This window comes from Macrobrachium nipponense, chromosome 12 (assembly GCF_015104395.2).
Source record: "Macrobrachium nipponense isolate FS-2020 chromosome 12, ASM1510439v2, whole genome shotgun sequence".
Lineage (NCBI taxonomy): Eukaryota > Metazoa > Arthropoda > Malacostraca > Decapoda > Palaemonidae > Macrobrachium > Macrobrachium nipponense.
Window position 1 is genome coordinate 38,613,454 of NC_087205.1, and position 13,151 is coordinate 38,626,604.

Genomic DNA, 13,151 nt, shown 5'->3' on the forward strand with positions numbered 1-13,151 from the left:
CTATCCCTCTCTCTCTCCCACCCCCACTCTCTCTCTCTCTCTCTCTCTCTCTCTCTCTCTGTCTCTCTCTCTCTCTCTCCAGTCTAACTTATTTCTAGGTTTAAAAAAATGATATGGAGATGGTGTGATATTGCAAAAGCTGGTTCGAAACGATTTGAAGCCATTCGTGTGTTGCAAAAGCTCTCATTCATTCGTGAACAAATGTTTTCAAGATAATTTAGACATTAAGTTTACGTACCTCATCAGGTATTTGATGTAGTACTTACATGTACTTCTTAATAGCATGACACCTGTAACCTAATTCTTACAGTCAGTTGTGATACGGAGGCGCTTGGAGTCAGTCTAAGAATAATTAAGAGATTCTCAAGTTTCAGATGAAGCTGCTTGGTAGCAGAGAGAGAGACGAGAGAGAGAGGGGGGGGGGGGGGGGGGGGGCGAAGCCTATAATTTCTGAATATCCTTTCTTTAATCTCACTTTTACTTTCAAGATGACTTAACTGTGACGAAAGGTTAAACTGACTTAGATGAGCTATCAGTAGATACTTTACGTATTTTATAAGTCCCAGAAACACATGATATTCAGGTTTAGTGCAAAATACCACACAAAAGTAATGAAACGGAAAATACAGACTCGACTGGTTTTTGACTACTTAGATGTTCTTATATATATATATATATATATATATATATATGTATATATATATATATACATATCATATATATATATATATATATATATATATATATATAATATATATATATATATATATATATATATATATATATATATATATATATATATACATAAGGGCCGGAGCTGGAGCTCAAAGAAGATATATCATGAAGGCAGTAGTAGGGAAAGGCATCCTCATCTTTTTACAGTTTATTTCAATGCCGGCATTTCGCGACGAATTCCAAGTCGCATTTTCAAGGCTAAAAATATTAAAATTTCCGAACATTGATAATGAATTTGATTTAATTTATATTAAAAATGTAATGGCAACAGTTCTCAGTAAAGTAAGAAGTTAAAAGTTAAAATTCAACAGTACCTTCAAAAGTAAACTTCACTAAAATCTCAGAAACACCTACCTATACAAAAGAAAGAGTAAAACTGACAAAAATAAGTAAAAACAGAGTGAGGCAAACCAGCTTCCCAAACTACGCTATGAACAATTTGGGTGTTTAACGACGGTACAGTCTTGTTGATATTTAAAGATTCTATAATAGTCAGGTTGTTGTTGTTCCGCAGTTGGCCCAAGATAGAAAAATCCTTGCTGTCAATATAGGTTTTACATGTTTTTGAATGATTACGTATATTGGATTGTTCCGGATTAGATAACCTACTACCTGTTCTATGGCTTATGCCCTTGTGGGAATCTATTCGAACCTTCAACAGCCTCTTCGTGCATCCCACGAATGTCCCGTGATCACATCTCGGGCAAGTGTATTTATAAACGACGCTTAAATGGATTTTTCTATCTTGGGCAACTGCGGAACAACAACAACCTGACTATTCTAGAATCTTTAATTATCAAAAAGACTGTACTGTCGTTAATCACCCAAACGTCCTCTGTAAAATTGTTCATAAAGTAGTTTGGGCAGCTGGTTTGCCTCACTCTGTTTTTACTTATTTTTGTCAGTCTTACTCTTTCTTTTGTATAGATAGGTATTTCTGAGATTTTAGTGAAGTTTGCTTTTGAAGGTACTGTTGAATTTTAACTTTTAACTTTTTACGTTATTGAGAGCTGTTGCCATTACATTTTTAATATAAATCAAATCAAATTGAGTATTAATGTTCGCAAATTTTATATATTTTTAGCCTTGAAAATGTGAATTGGAATTCTTCGCGAAACGTCGGCATTGAAATAAACTGTAAAAAGATGAGGATGCCTTTCCCTACTACTTCCTTCATGATATATATATATATATATATATAATATATTATATATATATATATATGTGTGTGTGTGTGTGTGTGTGCGTGTGTGCATATATATATATATATATATATATATATATATATATATATATATATATATGAAATAATTATCACATCGAACCGTGATCCATTTATATATCAATTCAAGCTACAAATGTCCTTTAATATCTAAATTCACTTTTACCTCCCAAATGATATATTTTCATATATGTACCGAAGGGGAATTTTTTAATTGATAATAATTTCGTCCCCCCATGGGATCGAACCACCGTCCAAGTGGACGGGGACGAAATCAGGACTGTCAGTGACGCTATCCAATCAGCCAAACAGAGACGCTATAAGTTCATATCGATTCTGACCTTACAAATCACCCTCATCTGGGCGCTTTTCGTAATTAGAATCCATATGAAACCCCCGTCTACCATTGTTGGCCAATTCGAGCGTTTGACAGCACGTAACCTTTTGTTATGAAATAATTATCACATCCAACGAACCGTGATCCATTTATATATTCAATTCAAGCTTACAAATGTCCTTTAAATCTAAATTTCACTTTACCTCCAAATGATATATTTTCATATATGTACCGATTTTTTTGAATTTTTTAATTGATAATAATTTCGTCCCCCCATGGGATCGAACCACCGTCCAAGTGGACGGGTACGAAATCAGGACAGTCAGTGACGCTATCCAATCAGCCAACAGAGACGCTATAAGTTCATATCGATCTGACCATTACAAATCATTTCCCCGATCTGGGCGCTTTCGTAATTAGAATCCATATTGAAACCCCGTCTACCATGTTGGACCAATCGAGCGTTTGACAGCACGTAACCTTTTGTTATGAATAATTATCACATCGAACCGTGATCCATTTATATATCAATTCAAGCTACAAAATGTCCTTTAATATCTAAATCACTTTACCTCCCAAATGATATTTCATATATGTACCGAAGGGGAATTTTTTAATTGATAATAATTTCGTCCCCCCATGGGATCGAACCACCGTCCAAGTGGACGGGGACGAAATCAGGACAGTCAGTGACGCTATCCAATCAGCCAACAGAGACGCTATAAGTTCATATCGATTCTGACCTTACAAAATCACCCTCGATCTGGGCGCTTTCGTAATTAGAATCCATATGAAAACCCCGTCTACATGTTGGCCAATTCGAGCGTTTGACAGCACGTAACCTTTTGTTATGAATAATTATCACATCGAACCGTGATCCATTTATATATCAATTCAAGCTACAAATGTCCTTTAATATCTAAATTCACTTTACCTCCCCAAAAAATTGATATATTTTCATATATGTACCGAAGGGGAATTTTTTAATTGATAATAATTTCGTCCCCCCTTGGGATCGAACCACCGTCCAAGTGGACGGGGACGAAATCCAGGACAGTCAGTGACGCTATCCAATCAGCCAACAGAGAACGATATAAGTTCAATATCGATTCTGATCCTTACAAATCACCTCGATCTGGGCGCTTCGTAATTAGAATCCATATGAAACCCCGTCTACCATGTTGGCCAATTCGAGCGTTTGACAGCACGTAACCTTTGTTATGAATATTAAAATCATCATCGAACAACCGTGATCCATTATATATCAATTCAAAGCTACAAATGTCCCTTTAATATCTAAATTCACTTTACCTCCCAAATGATATATTTCCATATATGTACCGAAGGGGAATTTTTTTTTTAATTGATAATAATTTCGTCCCCCCATGGGATCGACCACCGTCCAAGTGGACGGTGGGGACGAAATCAGGACAGTCAGTGACGCTATCCAATCAGCAACAGAGACGCTATAAGTTCATATCGATTCTGACCTTACAAATCACCCTCGATCTGGGCGCTTCGTAATTTAGAATCCATATGAAACCCGTCTACCATGTTGGCCAATTCGAGCGTTGACAGCACGTAACCTTTTGTTATGAATAATTATCCACATCGAACCGTGATCCATTATATATCAATTCAAGCTACAAATGTCCTTTAATATCTAAATTCACTTTACCTCCCAAATGATATTTTCATATATGTACCGAAGGGGAATTTTTAATTGATAATAATTTCGTCCCCCCATGGGATCGAACCACCGTCCAAGTGGACGGGGACGAAATCAGGACAGTCAGTGACGCTAATCCAATCAGCCAAACAGAGACGCTATAAGTTCATATCGATTCTGACCTTACAAATCACCCTCGATCTAGGCGCTTTCGTAATTAGAATCCATATGAAACCCCGTCTACCATGTTGGCCAATTCGAGCGTTTGACAGCACGTAACCTTTTGTTATGAATAATTATCACATCGAACCGTGATCCATTTATATATCAATTCATATATAAATGGATCACGGTTCGATGTGATAATTATTTCTAACAAAAGGTTACGTGCTGGTTCAAACGCTCGAATTGGCCAACATGGTAGACTGGGGGTTTCATATGGATTCTAATGACGAAAGCGCCCAGATCGAGGGTGATTTGTAAGGTCAGAATCGATATGAACTTATAGCGTCTCTGTTGGCTGATTGGATAGCGTCACTGACTGTCCTGATTTCGTCCCCGTCCACTTGGACGGTGGTTCGATCCCATGGGGGGGACGAAAATTATTATCAATAAAAAATTAACCCCTTCGGTACATATATGAAAATATTCATTTGGAGGTAAAGTGAATTTATAATATTAAAGGACATTTGTAGCTTGAATTGATATATAAAATGGATCACCGGTTCGATGTGATTAATTATTCTAACAAAAGGTTACGTGCTGTCAAAACGCTCGAATTGGCCAACATGGTAGACGGGGTTTCATATGGATTCTAATTACGAAAAGCGTCCCAGATCGAGGGCGGGGTGATTGTAAGGTCAGAATCGATATGAACTTATAGCGTCTCTGTTGGCTGATTGGATAGCGTCACTGACTGTCCTGATTTCGTCCCCGTCCACTTGGACGGTGGTTCGATCCCATGGGGGGACGAAATTATTATCAATCAAAAAAATTCCCCTTCGGTACATATATGAAAATATATCATTTGGGAGGTAAAAGTAAAGAATTTAGATATTAAAGGACATTTGTAGCTTGAATTGATATATAAATGGATCACGGTTCGATGTGATAATTATTCATAACAAAAGGTTACGTGCTGTTCAAACGCTCGAATTGGCCAACATGGTAGACGGGGTTTCATATGGATTCTAATTACGAAAGCGCCCAGATCGAGGGTGATTTGTAAGGTCAGGTCAGAATCGATATGAACTTTATAGCGTCTCTGTGGCTGATTGGATAGCGTCACTGACTGTCCTGATTTCGTCCCCGTCCACTTGGACGGTGGTTCGATCCATGGGGGGACGAAATTATATCAATTAAAAAATTCCCCTTCCTAACGGTAATATATGAAAATATATCATTTGGGAGGTAAAGTGAATTAGATATTAAAGGACATTTGTAGCTTGAATTGAATATATAAATGGATCACGGTCGAGTGATAATTATTCATAACAAAAGGTAGGTTACGTGCTGTCAAACGCTCGAATTGGCCAACAGGTAGACGGGTTTCATATGGATTCTAATTACGAAAGCGCCCAGATCGAGGGTGATTGTAAGGTCAGAATCGATATGAACTTTAATAGCGTCTCTGTTGGCTGATTGGATAGCGTCACTGACTGTCCTGATTTCGTCCCCGTCCACTTGGACGGTTGGTTCGATCCCATGGGGGGACGAAATTATATCAATTAAAAAATTCCCCTTCGGTACATATATGAAAACTATATCATTTGGGAGTAAAGTGAATTTAGATATTAAAGGACATTTGTAGCTTGAATTGATATATAAATGGATCACGGTTCGATGTGATAATTATTCATAACAAAAGGTTACGTGCTTGTCAAAACGCTCGAATTGGCCAACATGGTAGACGGGGTTTTACCATGGATTCTAATTACGAAAGCGCCCAGATCGAGGTGATTTGTAAGGTCAGAACGATATGAACTTATAGCGTCTCTGTTGGATGATTGGATAGCGTCACTGACTGTCCTGATTTCGTCCCCGTCCACTTGGACGGTGGTTTCGATCCCATGGGGGGACGAAATTATTATCAATTAAAAAAGTTCCCCTTCGGTACATATATGAAAATAAATATCATTTGGGAGGTAAAGTGAATTTAGATATTAAAGGACATTTGTAGCTTGAATTGATATAATATATATATAGATATATATTATATATATATATATATTATATATATATATATATATATATAGATATATATATTATCACAGGGCAGGCCGATGTGTAAGTTTTTATTTTGGAAAATCGGGGGGAACTGGCTCTCCCTTAATATTCTTTTGGAAACCGCATCTGACTAGAGGTGGCCTAACTGAAAATAAAAGTATGTACCTTCAGTAAATCTTCACAAATTACTTTCAAAAGAGGATTGAAGGTAAATGTATTATGTCCACTGAGAAATATAATTCACTAAGGTAATCAGAAGAATCATAAAAATTACAGGAGCTCTCACTGGCTCCATGGAACTGTATTACTATTGAATATTATGTACAATATTAAGTACAAATGTGCCACTGGGTTGCAAGCAAAACACGAAATCTAGTGAGTAAATATGGTGCATAAAACAATGATGGAACTTGTAAGACTAAATACATGAGGTGGAACACTGTAAGCAAAGACTGCTCCCACTGAGATCTCGGGAATCTTGTGCCGAAGATTGGTCTTGGTAGTGAATGCTGAGTGGCACTGTTGAACTATAGAAGACGGCACACAACGGGGATGTCTACAAAAGTCTGCAAAGTAGGTAACGTTGTAACACATGGGATAACAACAGGAAGCTTATGTGACTGACCAATCCTTAAATGGAAAAATTCAAAATACGAAACAATCCAAATACTGAAGGAATGCTAAGTTACTTGATTACCATAAACATGACCACATGAAGATGTTAAGAAACACTCACAAATGAATTCAAAGTGTCACTAATGCGCAGTCAAGAATCACTGGGATCTTTGAAGGAGATAGGGTAAAAGGATCATGAGAGCAGGAGAACAGTGAAAACAAGGAATGAGTGCAGGCAATAATAAATAAAGACTGACAATCAACTTTCAATTCAATTACCTTAGTCTGTGGACAAGACTTGGGTAGAGTTGAGCCAGGGCGTTATAGAAAGGACTTTGTCACTTGCAGTTCATCAAGAAACAAATGGAAGAGCACTCCATGGCAGGCAGTGCTCAAGTACTTCAAGGTGACAGCTTCAAGGTGGGTGTCAAGGTAGGACATCAAGACAGAGTCCTGGTTTCTGATGGTACAGTAGAAGTGTGAACTATCAGTTAAGATCTTCACCAAAACAGCAGAATGCTAGAGTGGGTTGCTGCATTGTAATAAGACTAGGGTGTGATACCATGCTTAATGGCTATGGCAGCATGCTGCTTCATAAGGCTAGGGCAAAATGTGATTTGATAGGGCACACTGGCCCATATATACACCCAATTCTGGTGTTGCAGAGGTCATGTTGTCTTACATCTGTCAAAATGGGGGTGGCATCTCTCAGTCCTTTGGTCTCTGCCATTAATCCCGGTATGTACCTGAAAAGGTCATTGAAAGCCAGCAGAGAAGGGTATAGAGGATAGAGTACAAAGAGGTGCTAATTAAAGTCAAGAGGATTTGGGCTTGTGGGCAAAGATGCAAGTGCAAGGCACTACAAAAACAAGGATACGAGTGAGAGGTCAGGTAACGGAGACCATACGTGTGAGGGTGTAAAACTTTAAAAATTTTAGGGGCCTGATACTTCAAATGACTTTCGTTAAATTTCATTAGATTGGGAATTGGAACAATAGTTTCGAGGGTGTGCGGTCCCAAAAAACTTCTACTTTTCTTGAGGTGGCAAGTCTTTATTGGCTTAAGGTCGGTGCCTTAATTGGATTTGGGAGTGACGATGGACGTGACAGGTATTTATTTGACAGGTAATAAATCAAAATGACAGAACATTAAAATGTCATTTTTTTCAGATGGCTGATGATGCTATTGTGCTTTTGTACTCAAGACATTGTTAAGGCAAAAGGGTGACAAAACGGGACAGACAATGAGTCAAATCATATCAAATGTCGCAAAACACTTTTTGCTTGTACTCTGTATCCTAATATCAATTCCTCTGTTTCTCCCATGGTTCCCTTTATTTCCCTCATGTATCAAAACAGAAAAAGTAAAAAATAAGTGTCAGAACGATTACTTGTCACAATATATATATATATATATATATATATATATATATATATATATATATATATATATATATGTGTGTGTGTGTGTGTGTGTGTGTGTGTGTGTGTGTGTGTGTTTTACTTATAGGAAACATCACAAACTTATAAAATCCCTTCTGCTTAGCTGACTTACAAAAGGGCACGATCAAAATTAAAAGAAAAATAATGAATTGATCGACCGTCTTTTATTCATTTTTTTCTCACGTTATGGATCTATACATGTGACTGTCACTGGAACCTCCATTCTTCACATCATCATCCAAGATGAACGATGACGAGGCAAAAGAAGAAGAAAAACATCGAAGATTTAATGGACGAACCAAACGTTTAGTTTCAAACTAGTATTGGCGGACCAGCGTATGGCAGCACCGAGCCAAACCCAACGACCTTGACAAGGTTACTTTTCTTCCTCGGCCTCCCTTTTTTTTCTTTTATGTTTCTCATTTGTTTGATAAAATCTCTTTCAAGGTTTCTCTTTTATATTATCTAAATCCAGTCGAGAGATGGAATTGTATTACGACATTTTATTTCTCTGAGTAGAAAGAAAAAGGGAAAATCAAGCGCCCAGGAGCAGTTTCTCTCGTCTCTACCTATTGGAACGAAGCAGAATGATAAGCAAAATCTTCCACCGTCTGTTATGTGGGTTGGTGGGTCAGCCGTTTGTCCGCCGTTGATTTTTTTATTACTTTTTTTTTTTTCTTTTGCACCGTTTTATGTTTACCTTAATATTTTTTTTCCTCCCTCTCTCTCTCTTTTTTTTTTTATCGATTCAAACAGATGATATTTTCCAGTAATAAGACCACTGATAGGATTGTTTGTAGATGTACTCTCTCTCTCTCTCTCTCTCTCTCTCTCTCTCTCTCTCTCTCAGAGACCTTTGCCTTTGCTTACTAGCCCTGTGATCTGTCAAAAGGTGACCTTTCTTCCTAATTCAGTCTTATTCCGTCCGTTGAAGCAGCCACTAAAATACTAATTCAGTTAGAATCGAATCATCTAACTAAATGATGTTAGATGGTTAATGAGGGAATAAAGTTAAAGGTAGAACTATTACCTAAACATTCTGGCCTTTTCCTTTTTAAAAAGCAGTTATGAGAATTTCAATTACTCTTTTATGACGTCAGAACTTTCACAAAACGCACACACACACACACACATATATATATATATATATATATATATATATATATATATATATATATATATATATATATATATATATAATATATATATATATATATATATATATATATATATATATCGTTAGTCTTCAAAAATGGACAGGTACGTGAAAGAATAGTTTAATTTTTTCAGGATGGACAGAAACACCGCCTGAGGACCACTTCCAGGAAATGGAACGGGAAGCGGGCCAGTGAATCTGGGGGGAAGATTACACTACTCCCTCTTATGGAAAGCAGACGGAGGAGGAGGAGGAGGAGGAGGAGGAGGAGGAGGAGGAGGAGGAGACAGTTTACCGCGGCACTGGTGGCGAAGAAATGATGATGGCTCACCCACCGGTTGCTCATGGCGATGAAATACCTTGATCACTTCCTTATATACTTGTATTATTTCTGAAAACTTAACAGTAGCATATTTCCTTCCTTGAGTTAAAAAAAACCTCTGGGGGTTGGTCTTGGAGCCATTGCCTTTATGAAGAAGAATAAAACATAGCTGATAGCTTTACCTCTGAAGGAAAGTCTTCTTTAAACGAATGGTTCTAACGGAAATACCCTTGTGCATGGTTATTGTATGGGAATATTCATAGCTGTTCAGAAAATCCTGTAACAAGGGAGTGATGCCGATTAAAAAAAAAAAATATATATATATATATAAGCCACACCTTTCAGTTTATAACGGACTATTCAGTTTACAGACATGAAATTATGAAATTAAATTTCATAATTTCATCCAGTGATGTTAATATTTTAACTTCTAGAAGCTGGCATCGGAAGTTCGATAGGTAAATTATAATGTATTGCATTCATAAAAGCAAAACACATTTATTCCGAATAAGTGGCTTAGTGGTAATAGTGTGACTACCTATGCGATTTCTTCTTCTTTTTTTATGTCTTGTTTATGTGAATTCCAGAGTAGTTTTTATTGCTTCAACGTCTTTGCTGTGCACACTCGCTACATTATCATAAACCTTTAAAAATCGTAAGATAAAAAAAAATATTCTTTATTCTCATGAATGTAAGAACAATTTTGCTATAAGGAAAAAATGGACCAAAGGCTGTTTAGACCAAACAAATGAAAGTTAAATGCTAAAAAAAGATGATGTGCTTCGAAAACAAGCATTAAAATTCAAGAGCTTAAAAAAACCACTCCAACTGCTTCGAAAAAACCTGATTCGAACTTCATGAAACGAACCATTTCTTTAAAAAACAAGCAAATGTAACGTCATATGAATCACTCAAACTTTCACATGATGTAGAATTACGTCAGATAATCAACTCTCTAAAGTGTTGGCGGTGCCATCTGCAAGGCCGGCTGGCCATTGATGACGCTGAAGGTCTATGCCAATGCTGCCATGTGGCCAGCCAGGCTAAGTCTTAAAAGGGGGGTTTCGCTACCACCAGTGACAACTAAGAGCGTCTTTGCTTAGATCAGACAAAACACGACGTGAATATGCTTAAAATATTTGCTAACCGAAGGAAAGAAATAGAACAGAAAGCATATTACAGTTCGTAACATAATGATTGCTAGCTTTCGTTGAGACTGGAAGAGTAAATTCTCTTCTCTCTCTCTCTCTCTCTCTCTCTCTCTCTCTCTCTCTCTCTAAAGACATGGGATCGCCAAAAGTGTAAGTCTGTCTGTCTGTCTGTCTCTAATGACAGGGGATCTCCAAAAGTGTTAGTCTTGGTCTCTCTCTCTCTCTCTCTCTTTAATGACACTGGATCTCCAAAAATGTTACTCTCTCTCTCTCTCTCTCTAATGACACGGCATCTCCAAAATTGTAAATCTCCCTCCCCCTCTCTCGCTCTATTGGCATAGGATCTCCAAAAATGCAACTCTCTCTCTCTCTCTCTCTCTCTCTCTCTCTCTCTCTCTCTCTCTCTAGAAGTTGTAAACAGCAACAATGTGGAAGAGTTTAAAAGAAGGCTAGACAAAATCATTAGGATCACTGTGAATGAACAGTAAAACCTGCTCCAAGTAGCCACGATGTCTCCTCGGATAGACTACTAAGTCTTTGAGACATATATATACACACACATAGATATAAGATTAGTGTAAGGAGCTGACAGCTATCTCATGTACCAGAACAGAGGATTTGGAATCTCTTTAAATAATGCAGGGCAGATGCTTGCAGGTTTCCAATGACCAGGATTGGAGGGATCCTGGGGCAACTGGGGATGCAGAAATGGAGTGTTGCTATTGTGACTTGTTAGTTCACTCCTTCAGGTAATGAATGACAACCCTGCAACCACTTCTCTGTGAGTGAAGGCTAAACTGCTCTGAGATTGCGGCGCTTTTGTGCCTTGTTAGATTCCTACCCAATTAAAAACCCCAGACGAGCTTCTATCCCATTGATTGTGGAACGTTCTACCCGCGGGGTCTGCTGGTGTGTCTATTGTGACCATTCCTTGGGGATTTTCATGGTTGAAGGAGAAGCAGTCAGGTAACAATATTCAGGCTGGACATGACAGTTGGATGTTTAGTAATTTAAGGGATGCTGCTGTTCAGTTCTGGTGGAAAACCATTTGCTTAGGCAAATTGTGTTGTTCATTTGGGAGCTGCGACATATTTGGGATCGTCTAACAACAGGGAGACCGTATGTTTAGTGTGGCAGCGATAAAAGGTATCCTGGCAACGAACTATGGAAAACTGCCCATGGATAAACGGACGCAGTGACTATGGGAGTACTTAATCAACCTCCCTTCTTTCCATTTTCGGCTAGTCACATTAGAAAGAAAATAGAATTAAAGCTCATATAGAAATACTGAAACTAAGGCACAAACAGAGATGGCCCAAGAAGAGTTAAAATTATAGCACACATGTGCAAAATTCAATGTAAACATGTGGTCCGTAGTCTACAAAGAAGCATGCGCATCAAAGCTAGGTAATCTTAGTGCCTGTCTCTTCTGTCAACAGGAACGGGAGAAAGCGAAACTGAGGAGAGGTAGAAGAAATATCAAAGGAAGTAAAGGAGCTGACAAAGGACAAACTCGAAGGTAAGAAAAGAGAAGACAGGGTGGAAAAGCAAATTGGAGACCTAAGAAGAGAAGTTACAACCCTTAAGGGAGAAAAACAGGAATTGAACAACAACATAGTAGAAAACGGAAAGAGTATAGTGGAGATTAGAAAACAATTAGCTAAGACCAGAACGAGAAATGAGACAGAAACAAGCACAAAGAAGCACAAAGAAGAAACTACCAAGCATAAAATGATGAAATCAAGAGAGCTGTTGGCAGAAGAGTGACAGTAGTCAGAAAACATAATTATTCCCAAAAGGTATAAACACTTCAAATAGATTTTCAGTGCTCTCAGAACCAGAAGAGGAAACAACTTTAATTGGAGACTCGTTGGTAAAAATTCAGGGATCGATAAAAACAAAAATACGAGAAGAGTAAATTCTTACTTAGGTGCAGGAACTAAGAAGATAACCGAGGTAGTGAAGAAAATGAAAGGGAAAAGCAGAAGTGCAATATAACGCAGGGAGGAGGTAACGACTTATTTCTAAAAGATAGAAGAACTGGCCAGACAGAATGTCTTGTAGCTAACCCGAGGAATGTTATAGAAAACATACGTGAGAAAACCGATAACAGCATTCTTACATGCCTTCTGCCTAGAATCAATGTAAGCCACTACTCCCTCGGTAAAAGCAACTGGAATCAATGACAGACGGAATCGATTATGCCAAGAAATAGGCGTTAGGTTTGTAAGCTTTTGGGGAAAATTTGTAGGGAATAAAAACTGTATAAAAGAGAT